Source organism: Procambarus clarkii, chromosome 46, assembly GCF_040958095.1.
Source record: "Procambarus clarkii isolate CNS0578487 chromosome 46, FALCON_Pclarkii_2.0, whole genome shotgun sequence".
NCBI classification, from domain to species: Eukaryota; Metazoa; Arthropoda; class Malacostraca; order Decapoda; family Cambaridae; genus Procambarus; species Procambarus clarkii.
The window spans coordinates 37207408-37222027 of NC_091195.1; the positions used below are offsets into that span (position 1 = coordinate 37207408).

Here is a 14620-nt window from a genome sequence, read left to right on the forward strand (position 1 = left end):
TGTACACACAGGGCCAGAGTATATTAGTGTAAGTATGAGTACACACGCCCGCTGGCTGGGAGGTCCGGGGGAACACCACCTCTACTGACACACTCCCTCTGTGGGGCCTCTGCTTGGCCCCGCGCCTCCAGTGCGCATGCGTCACCTCCCGTCTCGTCTCCCCTAGTTGTGCTTGCGGAGGTTGAGCTTCGGCTCTTTGGTCCCGCCTCTCAAGTGTCAATCTACTGGTGTACAGATTCTTGATTCATCGGCTCTATCAAATCTACATATGAAACTGTGTATGGAGTCAGTCTCCTCCACATCACTGTCTAATGCATTCCATCTGTTAACTACTCTGACACTGAAAAAGTATTTCTAATGTCTCTGTGGCTCATTTGGGTATTAAGTTTCTACCTGTGTCCCCTTGTTCATGTTCCACACGTGCTAATTAGTTGAACTTTGTCCCACCCTGTCAGTTCCTGAAAATTTTGTAGGTGGTGATCATGTCTCCCCTTACTCTTCCGTCATCCAGGGACGTGAGGTGTAGCTCCTGTAGCCTTTCCTCGTAGCTCATATCTCAGTTCTTGGACTAGTCTGGTAACATACCTTGAGGTTACCTTGAGGTGCTTCCGGGGCTTAGCGTCCCCGAGGCCCGGTCGTCGACCAGGCCTCCTGGTTGCTGGACTGATCAGCCAGGCTGTTGGACACGGCTGCTCGCAGCCTGACGTATGAGTCACAGCCTGGTTGCCACTAATATGCACACCGTTTCATACAAGATGTGGGAAAAACACTTAAAAACTAAGACTTAAGACTAAATGAGATCAAAAGCATGAAGTGAACTGAAGTAGAAGAAAGAATTACCATAATTACATGTCGAATTAACAGCAACAATTGCAACAGACGAGCGGATAGTCATTTTGAGTAAATAAACTGACGGACTACAATTTTCTTAAGTTTATACATGTCAGGTATTAGCAGTTTTACAAGTTAGCATTAATGATGTTTGATAATAGGAAGACATAAGTTGACATTTAGGAGGTAACGAATGTTACATGGAGTCGAGTAGGTAGTACTTAGTGCTTCTCTTAAACTGGTTGAGAGATGGACAGTCTTTGACGTGATTGGAAAGGTCATTCCACATTCTGGGTCCCTTGATTTGCGTAGCGTTTCTAGTTTAGTTAAGTCTCAATCTTGAATTATGAAATAGATATTTGTTTCTAGTGTGGTGCCCCCAAGAGTTCTGTTACAACCTTTTAGGAAGCGTTTAAGGTCAGGATTGGCATTACAGTTCAGAGTTTAATATATATAGAGTACACATGAGAGGATGTGCAGTGACATAATATCTAACAAATAACAAAATTTAAATAAATGTCCGAGTGCTGTCTAGAGCCAGAGTTTGTTATTGTTCTAATAGCTAATTTATATGGAGTAATTAGAGGACGAAGATAATTTTGGGTAATAGAACCCCAAGCACATATACCATAGTTGAGATAAGGATAGATGAGAGAGCAATAGAGCGTTACCAAGCAAGGCCGAGGTACATAATATCTGATTTTAGAAAGAATGTTAACTGTTTTAGAAACTTTTTCTCTTGAATAAGGCACTGGAAAAAAACCGACTTGTTATCAATGGAAACACCAACAAGTTGAATTTCCAGAGTGGTGGTCACCCGGTGATGTTTGGTGAGATGTGGAGCTGCTTGTCGGCCCACCCACTTTAAGGCCCACTATAAATATACAGAATAAGGCCATTGCTGCCCTGCCGCCAATACTCACATCCACATCTCACCAAACATCACCAAGAACAGAAAACGGGACATCATCTCAGTTTCGCGAGCCGCAACAATCTTCTTGTACATCAGTTTTTGTCCTTAGGTAAAGTATACGTCAGAATGTGACGTGCTATAACGAGAACGGGTTGGGTGAAGGGTAGGGAAGGTGGTGAAGGGTAGGGAAGGTGGTGAAGGGTAGGGAAGGTGGTGAAGGATAGGGAAGGTGGTGAAGGGTAGGGAAGGTGGTGAAGGGTAGGGAAGGTGGTGAAGGGTAGGGAAGGTGGTGAAGGGTAGGGAAGGTGGTAAAGGGTAGGGAAGGTGGTGAAGGGTAGGGAAGGTGGTGAAGGGTAGGGAAGGTGGTGAAGGGTGGGGAAGGTGTTGAAGGGTAGGGAAGGTGGTGAAGGATAGGGAAGGTGGTGGAGGGTAGGGAAGAGTAGTAGGGTGTAAGCGCCACAGAGGATTTTTTTTTCTGGGGGGAAAAAATCCCGTGTAGCGCTTCGGGGTTTCAGGTGAATTTGTAAAATCCCCTGTAGCGCTTTAGGGTTTTCAGGCAAATTTGGGGAGTCACAGATTTGGAATTAGGGAATTCTTATAATGAAAAATAATGTCATACGAGTTTGTTAAAGTTCTTATGAGAAAAATAATTTCCGAGACATAGAAGTTTGTTAAGGCCTTATGGGACAAATTCAAGTAACGTATGTAGCACTTTAGGGCTTCCAGGAGAACTCTACGGACATGTTTTACATGTTTTCAACTTACAAAATCGTCTATGTAAGCCTTAGTTATTCATATAAATTTTGAAAATCACCTGTGTAAGTCATGGTTTTCAGTGTTTCGTACATCACACCCCCCCCCTCCCTCCCCCCTTACCTCGCAATCTGTCGCGTCACCTTTATTTACCTTACGCCCGGCCAGCCAGACCTCTTATCTTATCTTCTCCATAATAATATCTCAACCGCCCCTCCTCTCTCTCTCTCTCTCCTTTCATTCAGTTCAACTATTTTCCAACATCGTATGTTTGCTCCTTTTCATTAAGCAAGTCAGTTTTACACAAATAAATCATGTTAGTAAGCATGTTCTAGCTCACGTTCCCCCACCTTAGTCCCCTGTCGTATAATGAATACTATCATTCCAATCCCTCTAAAATTTAAAAATAATCATATTTCAAACGTAGTTCAATACAGTAATTTAGTTACCAAGCTCCAGCGCTTGTCCTCCGCCTTAGCTCTCTCTCGTATCTTCGTTAGTAACAGTCCAATTTCCCTGAAATTTTTACCCTCTGTATTTCAGGCTCCGTAAATAAGATCAAAACAGTTATCGAGCTCCAGCGCTTGTCCCCCACCTTAGTTCGTTTATACAAGATCGTTAGTAACAGTCCAATTTCCCTTAAATTTTTACCCTCTGTATTTCAGACACCGTAAATAAAATCAAGTCAGTTATCGAGCTCCAGCTCTCGTCCCCGCCTTAGTTCTCCTTCGTATCTTTGTAAATAACCCATCAATTTCCCTGAAATTTTTACCCTCTGTATTTCAGACACCGTAAATAAAATCAAGTCAGTTACTGAGCTCCAGCTCTCATCCCCCCACCCTCTTCCACCCTCAAGTCTTTAACCCATCAATTTCCCTGAAATTTTTACCCTCTGTATTTCAGACAGTAAATATGAAGTAAACAATTATAAAACTCTAGCTCTTGTCCTCTGTCCAAGTTCACTCCTGTAAATTCATTACTCTCAGTCCAAATCCCCCTGAGATTTAAACACCCAACTACATTTTCAGACATAGTAAATAAAAACCAGTTCAGTTATCAAGTTTCAACTCTTGTGCCCCAGCTTAGTTCATTTTGTACAAGTTCTTTATTTCCAACTAAATCATCCTAAGATTTAAGATCACCTTATTTTCTAACGTAGTAAAATTAATCAGGGCATTAACCAAGCTCCATTCCCTCAGCCTTAGATCATCAGACATAAATATTTTCGATGAAGTCCGTCTCCAGCTTAACTCTTACCCTTTCCCTCCCTTACCTTCTCATCCCCAACTTATCCAAACCTTCAATAATCGTACTGTATTTGCATATTTTCTCTATATTCACTGTGTTCTTCGTATTCTCATCCGTGTTCACTCCATGTTCTTCAAATGTTCACAGTCCCATTCAGTTCATATTTTCACAAGTATCTCCATTTTTTCTGTAATCTTTCTCTTAGTCTCATTATGTTCTCTACAAATTCTAGACATATTTTCTATGTTTTCATGTTCATCACATGTTCTCTTTACAACTTTTATACTCAATATTCATGCTAACTTCATATTTTGTGTTCTTTGTCAATATTCATGTTCCTCTACAAGTTCATGTTCCTCACAAGATCACTTTGTTTTTCACCTTCACTTACATGTTTTCTACATTCTTTTGTCATATTCTCCATGTTCTTCACAAGTCCATTGTTCATTCTTTGTAATCCCTATTCTCCTTATCATGTTTTCATGTTCTCTGTAAGTTCATATTCCCAGCATGTTCACTGTATTCATCAACTTTTCTTACATGTGTTCTTTGCCATGTTCCCCATATGTTCTCTGGGTTTTTCCCCTTACATGTTATTTAACGTTCCTTAACTAAAAAAATCTTTCGCCAATCAACTAAAAACATAGTCACTTTCGTCATTTCTCAACTAAACCTATTATCCAGTCAACTAAAAATAGTCAGAAATAGCCTCGTTCAACACTGTTCTTAACTAAAACAACCTTTCTCTTAGCTGAAAATTGTCAAAGGAAACTTCTTTCAGCACTTTCTTAACAGCCGCTATGTTTCATCAGGAAAAAATTGTCAAAGGAAACTTTCCAAAACTGTTCATAACTAGCTTTTTATCCATCGTCAATCAACTAAATAATAACTTTCATCATTTCTTAACTAAACTTATTCCCCAGTCATCAGAAAATAGCCGTGTTCTTCATGTTTCATTGTCATTTCATAACTAAAATTATCCATCAATCAACAGAAAAAGTCATATTCATCATTTCGTAACAGCCATTATGTTTTCGTCAAGTAAGAAAATATAGTCAAAGATATCTATCATCGTCGTTCTTAACTTCCATTTATACTTTGTGGAGCACTAAAAATAGTCAAATGTAACTTTTTCAACACTTTCGTGACTAAAATTATATGTCGCTAAGTAAGAAAAATAGTCAAATGTAACTTTTTCAGCACTTTCGTAAAAAAAATTATATGTCGTCAAGTACGAAAAATAGTCAAAGGTGCTCTCCGTGACACCAAAGTTACTCTTCGAGAAATCAAAGACACTCTTCAATACATCAAGGACTTACTCAAAGATACCAAAGTTACACTCTAAGACATCCTTCGAGACATCAAAGACATCCTTTAAGACTTCAAGGGCACTCTTCGAGATATCAAAAGACACTCTCAAACACTCAAAATTTACTCGCATCCTCAAAGTTATTCTCAGAGTCATCAAAAAGTTAATCTCAGTCATCAAAATGCTATTCTCTAAGTAGCCTTTCGTTCATCAGAGAAACTTTCTAAGACATCTTCGTTCATTAAAGTTAATCTCAGAGGCATAAAAGTTATTCTCGGAGCTATCAAAATTAATCTCTAAAACAACAAAAGTTAATCTCTGTCATCAAAGTTGATCTGCAAGATATCTTCGAGACGTCAAAGTTACTTTTCATTACATCAAAGACACATTCAAATACTACCCATGTTCTCAGAAGTCATTCTCTAAGCCATCAATGTTCTTCTCTAAGACATAAAAGTTATTCTCTATGTCATCAAAAAGTTATTCTCTGAGCTAACAAAATACTACTCATGTTCTCAAAGACATTCTTCAATTCGTCAATGTTGTTTCAAAGACATCAAAGTTAATCTCAGAGTTATCCAAAGACATTCTCAAAGTCATCTAAAGTTATTCTCTAAGACATCAAAGTTATTCTAAGAGTTATCAAAAGTTATTCGCAGTCATGTTATGTTATTCTCTAACTCACTTCCATTCATCAAAGACATTCTCTAAGCCCTCAAAGTTATTCTCTAAGACAGCAAAGTCATTCCCAGAGTCATCAAAAAGTTATTCTTCGAAACATAAAATTTGCTCTGTAAGATATCTTCGTTCATCAAACTTATTCTCAGAGATATCTAAAGTTATTCTCAGAACAATCAAAAGTTATTCTAAGACAACAAAAGTTATTCTCAGAGCTACCCAAAGCTATTCTCAGAGTCACCTTCGTTCGTCAGAGAAACTTTCAAAACATCTTTGTTCATCAAACTTGTTTTCAAAGTCATCAAAAGTTAATCTAAGACATCTTCTTTCATCAAAGTTATTTTCAGAGACATCTAAAGTTATTCTCAGAGCTATCAAACTTGTTCTCAGAGTCATCAAATGTTATTCTCGAAGTCATCAAAGATATTTTCAGAGACATCTAAAGTTAATTTCTATGTTATAAAAGTTATTCTCAGAGACATCTAAAGTTAATCTTGGTCATCAAAGTTGTTCTCTAAACATCAATGTTGTTCTCCAAGACATCAAAGATGTTCTCAAAATCATAAAAGTTATTCCCAGAGCTATCAAAGTTAATCTCAGAGCTACCCAAAGCTATTCTCAGAGTCACCTTCGTTCGTCAGAGAAACTTTCAAAACATCTTTGTTCATCAAACTTGTTTTCAAAGTCATCAAAAGTTAATCTAAGACATCTTTTTTCATCAAAGTTATTCTCAGAGACATCTAAAGTTAATCTTGGTCATCAAAGTTGTTCTCCAAGACATCAAAGATGTTCTCAAAATCATAAAAGTTATTCCCAGAGCTATCAAAGTTATTCTCAAAGTCATCAAAGTTACTCAAAGAGCTAACAAAAGTTATTCTCTAAGTAACCTTTCGTTCATCAGAGAAGCTTTCTAAGACATCTTCGTTCATCAATGTTGATCTCTAAGTCACCTTGGTTCATCAAAGAAACTCTCCTTCTTCCATCAAGTTATACTTTAAGACAACATTGTTGTTCTCTAAGACATCTTCAGGCATAAAATTTCTCTCCAAATGTAACTAGTTCAGCTTTTCATATCAAACTTACACTTCTGTTAAATATATTTTCTTAGACATTTAACCTTTTAAACTGTTCTCTGAACTACACTGTTCAAACCTACGTAACCTATCCTCTCCACCCAATGTTACTTAGTTAACGTAACGTTCCTAAACCTAACTTTACCTATCCTAACATAACTTACCTTACCTTACCTATCTTACCTAACCTAACCTAACTTTACCTATGTTACCTTACCTTACCTACCTTTCCTAACTTAACCTGCTTAACCTATCTTACCTATCTTACCTAACTTTACCTATCTTACCTAACTTAACTTTCATAACCTAACTTTACCTATGTTACCTTACCTTACCTACCTTTCCTAACTTAACCTGCTTAACCTATCTTACCTAACTTTACCTATCTTACCTAACGTAACTTTCATAACCTAACTTTACCTATCCTAACATAACTTACCTTACCTTCCCTATCTTACCTAACTTTACCTATCCTAACATAACTTACCTTACCTTACCTATCTTACCTAACCTAACCTAACTTTACCTATGTTACCTTACCTTAGCTACCTTTCCTAACTTAACCTGCTTAACCTATCTTACCTAACTTTACCTATCTTACCTAACTTAACTTTCATAACCTAACTTTACCTATGTTACCTTACCTTACCTACCTTTCCTAACTTAACCTGCTTAACCTATCTTACCTATCTTACCTAACTTTACCTATCTTACCTAACTTAACTTTCATAACCTAACTTTACCTATCCTAACATAACTTACCTTACCTTCCCTATCTTACCTAACTTTACCTATCCTAACATAACTTACCTTACCTTTACCTATCTAACCTAACCTAACTTTACCTATGTTACCTTACCTTACCTACCTTTCCTAACTTAACCTGCTTAACCTATCTTACCTATCTTACCTAACTTTACCTATCTTACCTAACTTAACTTTCATAACCTAACTTTACCTATGTTACCTTACCTTACCTACCTTTCCTAACTTAACCTGCTTAACCTATCTTACCTATCTTACCTAACTTTACCTATCTTACCTAACTTAACTTTCATAACCTAACTTTACCTATCCTAACATAACTTACCTTCCCTATCTTACCTAACTTTACCTATCCTATCCTAACCTAACTTGTCTTACCTAACTTAATCTTACTTTCCCAAACTGATGTATCCTAACTTATCTAGTCCAACCAGACATGCTCTAACTTACATAAGTATTCCTTCTTGTCTTTTGTGTTTCGTCAATCAGTGTCTCATATTCATTTACTCATTTCATTAGTTAATTTCTCAAATGGTCACTTATGCATTTCAAGTGCTATTTGTTATATATGGGCATTTACTCATTTCAAGGGATAATTTCTCAAATGGACGTTTTGCATTTCAAGTGTTATTTGTTTAAGATTGGGTGTTTAACCATTTCAAAGGTTTTTTGTTATATATGGGAACTTACTCGTTTCAAGGGCTAATTTCTCAAATGGTCATTTTTGCAGATCAAGGGTTATTTGTTAAAGTTCAACAAGTTGCCCATAAGTTGTATTTATTATGTTTGTTATCATTTATTCTTATTCCCCAAGCCCTTAACCTAACCTCTTGTAATCTTAGTGTATTTAGTAGGTTCTATCTTATGTTCTTATTCCCCAACCCTTTAACCTAACCTTTCAGATGTAGTTTGTTGAATATATTATTCTTTTCCTAACCTTTCAGATGTAGTTTTGTTTCTCCTTTTTGTATATTTTTACCCAAACCCACCATCCCACTTAACCTTCTTTCCTTCTTTTACTTTGTTTTACTCCTACTCCTTCTAACCCTCCTTTTCTATCTCTCTCCCTTATTCGCTCTCTTCCTCCCCCTCTCTCTCCCTCATTTGCTCAAATGCTCTCTTGTTTCTCAAATTCAAGTCTTAATGCTCCCATTCTCACACCCTCACTCTCATTCACTTAGTTTTTCTTTTTCTCAATTCAAGTCTTAGTGCTCCCATGCCCACACTCTCTCTCATTCTCTCTTCTTTGGTCCCATTTTCTTCCGCCCCCTCTCTCTTACTCCTTGCTCTTCTTTCATGCTCTCACTCCCTTAAGCTCTTGTTTCTCAATTTCAAGTCTTAGTAGATCTGATTCTTTACTATTGTAATTTTTATTATTACTATGATAAAGAATGAACTTATATGTGAAAACAAAGTAAAGAAGGAAAGATGGTTAAGTGGGATGGTGGGTTTGGGTAAAAATATACAAAAAGGAGAAACAAAACTACATCTGAAAGGTTAGGAAAAGGATAATATATTCAACAAACTACATCTGAAAGGTTAGGTTAAAGGGTTGGGGAATAAGAACATAAGATAGAACCTACTAAATACACTAAGATTACAAGAGGTTAGGTTAAGGGCTTGGGGAATAAGAATAAATGATAACAAACATAATAAATACAACTTATGGGCAACTTGTTGAACTTTAACAAATAACCCTTGATCTGCAAAAATGACCATTTGAGAAATTAGCCCTTGAAACGAGTAAGTTCCCATATATAACAAAAAACCTTTGAAATGGTTAAACACCCAATCTTAAACAAATAACACTTGAAATGCAAAACGTCCATTTGAGAAATTATCCCTTGAAATGAGTAAATGCCCATATATAACAAATAGCACTTGAAATGCATAAGTGACCATTTGAGAAATTAACTAATGAAATGAGTAAATGAATATGAGACACTGATTGACGAAACACAAAAGACAAGAAGGAATACTTATGTAAGTTAGAGCATGTCTGGTTGGACTAGATAAGTTAGGATACATCAGTTTGGGAAAGTAAGATTAAGTTAGGTAAGACAAGTTAGGTTAGGATAGGATAGGTAAAGTTAGGTAAGATAGGGAAGGTAAGTTATGTTAGGATAGGTAAAGTTAGGTTATGAAAGTTAAGTTAGGTAAGATAGGTAAAGTTAGGTAAGATAGGTAAAGTTAGGTAAGATAGGTAAGATAGGTTAAGCAGGTTAAGTTAGGAAAGGTAGGTAAGGTAAGGTAACATAGGTAAAGTTAGGTTATGAAAGTTAAGTTAGGTAAGATAGGTAAAGTTAGGTAAGATAGGTAAGATAGGTTAAGCAGGTTAAGTTAGGAAAGGTAGGTAAGGTAAGGTAACATAGGTAAAGTTAGGTTAGGTTAGATAGGTAAAGGTAAGGTAAGTTATGTTAGGATAGGTAAAGTTAGGTAAGATAGGGAAGGTAAGGTAAGTTATGTTAGGATAGGTAAAGTTAGGTTATGAAAGTTAAGTTAGGTAAGATAGGTAAAGTTAGGTAAGATAGGTAAGATAGGTTAAGCAGGTTAAGTTAGGAAAGGTAGGTAAGGTAAGGTAACATAGGTAAAGTTAGGTTATGAAAGTTAAGTTAGGTAAGATAGGTAAAGTTAGGTAAGATAGGTTAAGCAGGTTAAGTTAGGAAAGGTAGCTAAGGTAAGGTAACATAGGTAAAGTTAGGTTAGGTTAGGTAAGATAGGTAAGGTAAGGTAAGTTATGTTAGGATAGGTAAAGTTAGGTAAGATAGGGAAGGTAAGGTAAGTTATGTTAGGATAGGTAAAGTTAGGTTATGAAAGTTACGTTAGGTAAGATAGGTAAAGTTAGGTAAGATAGGTTAAGCAGGTTAAGTTAGGAAAGGTAGGTAAGGTAAGGTAACATAGGTAAAGTTAGGTTATGAAAGTTAAGTTAGGTAAGATAGGTAAAGTTAGGTAAGATAGGTAAGATAGGTTAAGCAGGTTAAGTTAGGAAAGGTAGGTAAGGTAAGGTAACATAGGTAAAGTTAGGTTAGGTTAGGTAAGATAGGTAAGGTAAGGTAAGTTATGTTAGGATAGGTAAAGTTAGGTTTAGGAACGTTACGTTAACTAAGTAACATTGGGTGGAGAGGATAGGTTACGTAGGTTTGAACAGTGTAGTTCAGAGAACCGTTTAAAAGGTTAAATGTCTAAGAAAATATATTTAACAGAAGTGTAAGTTTGATATGAAAAGCTGAACTAGTTACATTTGGAGAGAAATTTTATGCCTGAAGATGTCTTAGAGAACAACAATGTTGTCTTAAAGTATAACTTGATGGAAGAAGGAGAGTTTCTTTGATGAACCAAGGTGACTTAGAGATCAACATTGATGAACGAAGATGTCTTAGAAAGCTTCTCTGATGAACGAAAGGTTACTTAGAGAATAACTTTTGTTAGCTCTTTGAATAACTTTGATGACTTTGAGAATAACTTTGATAGCTCTGGGAATAACTTTTATGATTTTGAGAACATCTTTGATGTCTTGGAGAACAACTTTGATGACCAAGATTAACTTTAGATGTCTCTGAGAATAACTTTGATGAAAAAAGATGTCTTAGATTAACTTTTGATGACTTTGAAAACAAGTTTGATGAACAAAGATGTTTTGAAAGTTTCTCTGACGAACGAAGGTGACTCTGAGAATAGCTTTGGGTAGCTCTGAGATTAACTTTGATAGCTCTGGGAATAACTTTTATGATTTTGAGAACATCTTTGATGTCTTGGAGAACAACATTGATGTTTAGAGAACAACTTTGATGACCAAGATTAACTTTAGATGTCTCTGAGAATAACTTTTATAACATAGAAATTAACTTTAGATGTCTCTGAAAATATCTTTGATGACTTCGAGAATAACATTTGATGACTCTGAGAACAAGTTTGATAGCTCTGAGAATAACTTTAGATGTCTCTGAAAATAACTTTGATGAAAGAAGATGTCTTAGATTAACTTTTGATGACTTTGAAAACAAGTTTGATGAACAAAGATGTTTTGAAAGTTTCTCTGACGAACGAAGGTGACTCTGAGAATAGCTTTGGGTAGCTCTGAGAATAACTTTTGTTGTCTTAGAATAACTTTTGATTGTTCTGAGAATAACTTTAGATATCTCTGAGAATAAGTTTGATGAACGAAGATATCTTACAGAGCAAATTTTATGTTTCGAAGAATAACTTTTTGATGACTCTGGGAATGACTTTGCTGTCTTAGAGAATAACTTTGAGGGCTTAGAGAATGTCTTTGATGAATGGAAGTGAGTTAGAGAATAACATAACATGACTGCGAATAACTTTTGATAACTCTTAGAATAACTTTGATGTCTTAGAGAATAACTTTAGATGACTTTGAGAATGTCTTTGGATAACTCTGAGATTAACTTTGATGTCTTTGAAACAACATTGACGAATTGAAGAATGTCTTTGAGAACATGAGTAGTATTTTGTTAGCTCAGAGAATAACTTTTTGATGACATAGAGAATAACTTTTATGTCTTAGAGAAGAACATTGATGGCTTAGAGAATGACTTCTGAGAACATGGGTAGTATTTGAATGTGTCTTTGATGTAATGAAAAGTAACTTTGACGTCTCGAAGATATCTTGCAGATCAACTTTGATGACAGAGATTAACTTTTGTTGTTTTAGAGATTAATTTTGATAGCTCCGAGAATAACTTTTATGCCTCTGAGATTAACTTTAATGAACGAAGATGTCTTAGAAAGTTTCTCTGATGAACGAAAGGCTACTTAGAGAATAGCATTTTGATGACTGAGATTAACTTTTTGATGACTCTGAGAATAACTTTGAGGATGCGAGTAAATTTTGAGTGTTTGAGAGTGTCTTTTGATATCTCGAAGAGTGCCCTTGAAGTCTTAAAGGATGTCTTTGATGTCTCGAAGGATGTCTTAGAGTGTAACTTTGGTATCTTTGAGTAAGTCCTTGATGTATTGAAGAGTGTCTTTGATTTCTCGAAGAGTAACTTTGGTGTCACGGAGAGCACCTTTGACTATTTTTCGTACTTGACGACATATAATTTTTTTTACGAAAGTGCTGAAAAAGTTACATTTGACTATTTTTCTTACTTAGCGACATATAATTTTAGTCACGAAAGTGTTGAAAAAGTTACATTTGACTATTTTTAGTGCTCCACAAAGTATAAATGGAAGTTAAGAACGACGATGATAGATATCTTTGACTATATTTTCTTACTTGACGAAAACATAATGGCTGTTACGAAATGATGAATATGACTTTTTCTGTTGATTGATGGATAATTTTAGTTATGAAATGACAATGAAACATGAAGAACACGGCTATTTTCTGATGACTGGGGAATAAGTTTAGTTAAGAAATGATGAAAGTTATTATTTAGTTGATTGACGATGGATAAAAAGCTAGTTATGAACAGTTTTGGAAAGTTTCCTTTGACAATTTTTTCCTGATGAAACATAGCGGCTGTTAAGAAAGTGCTGAAAGAAGTTTCCTTTGACAATTTTCAGCTAAGAGAAAGGTTGTTTTAGTTAAGAACAGTGTTGAACGAGGCTATTTCTGACTATTTTTAGTTGACTGGATAATAGGTTTAGTTGAGAAATGACGAAAGTGACTATGTTTTTAGTTGATTGGCGAAAGATTTTTTTAGTTAAGGAACGTTAAATAACATGTAAGGGGAAAAACCCAGAGAACATATGGGGAACATGGCAAAGAACACATGTAAGAAAAGTTGATGAATACAGTGAACATGCTGGGAATATGAACTTACAGAGAACATGAAAACATGATAAGGAGAATAGGGATTACAAAGAATGAACAATGGACTTGTGAAGAACATGGAGAATATGACAAAAGAATGTAGAAAACATGTAAGTGAAGGTGAAAAACAAAGTGATCTTGTGAGGAACATGAACTTGTAGAGGAACATGAATATTGACAAAGAACACAAAATATGAAGTTAGCATGAATATTGAGTATAAAAGTTGTAAAGAGAACATGTGATGAACATGAAAACATAGAAAATATGTCTAGAATTTGTAGAGAACATAATGAGACTAAGAGAAAGATTACAGAAAAAATGGAGATACTTGTGAAAATATGAACTGAATGGGACTGTGAACATTTGAAGAACATGGAGTGAACACGGATGAGAATACGAAGAACACAGTGAATATAGAGAAAATATGCAAATACAGTACGATTATTGAAGGTTTGGATAAGTTGGGGATGAGAAGGTAAGGGAGGGAAAGGGTAAGAGTTAAGCTGGAGACGGACTTGATCGAAAATATTTATGTCTGATGATCTAAGGCTGAGGGAATGGAGCTTGGTTAATGCCCTGATTAATTTTACTACGTTAGAAAATAAGGTGATCTTAAATCTTAGGATGATTTAGTTGGAAATAAAGAACTTGTACAAAATGAACTAAGCTGGGGCACAAGAGTTGAAACTTGATAACTGAACTGGTTTTTATTTACTATGTCTGAAAATGTAGTTGGGTGTTTAAATCTCAGGGGGATTTGGACTGAGAGTAATGAATTTACAGGAGTGAACTTGGACAGAGGACAAGAGCTAGAGTTTTATAATTGTTTACTTCATATTTACTATGTCTGAAATACAGAGGGTAAAAATTTCAGGGAAATTGATGGGTTAAAGACTTGAGGGTGGAAGAGGGTGGGGGGATGAGAGCTGGAGCTCAGTAACTGACTTGATTTTATTTACGGTGTCTGAAATACAGAGGGTAAAAATTTCAGGGAAATTGATGGGTTATTTACAAAGATACGAAGGAGAACTAAGGCGGGGACGAGAGCTGGAGCTCGATAACTGACTTGATTTTATTTACGGTGTCTGAAATACAGAGGGTAAAAATTTAAGGGAAATTGGACTGTTACTAACGATCTTGTATAAACGAACTAAGGTGGGGGACAAGCGCTGGAGCTCGATAACTGTTTTGATCTTATTTACGGAGCCTGAAATACAGAGGGTAAAAATTTCAGGGAAATTGGACTGTTACTAACGAAGATACGAGAGAGAGC

General features: G+C 35.9%; 2 protein-coding genes across 2 annotated transcripts in view; one reads left to right on the plus strand and one right to left on the minus strand.

Moving 5' to 3' along the window:
• The window catches only part of LOC138350685 (uncharacterized), an 11349-nt gene extending 11263 nt beyond the window's left edge, over positions 1–86 (minus strand). Inside the window, exon 1 of the mRNA XM_069301918.1 lies at positions 1–86. This exon is cut by the window's left edge and continues 29 nt beyond it. The gene's annotated coding sequence lies outside the window, so the exon portion shown is untranslated.
• The window catches only part of LOC138350608 (uncharacterized), a 401046-nt gene that overhangs the window by 223792 nt on the left and 162634 nt on the right, over positions 1–14620 (plus strand). The window lies entirely within an intron of this gene.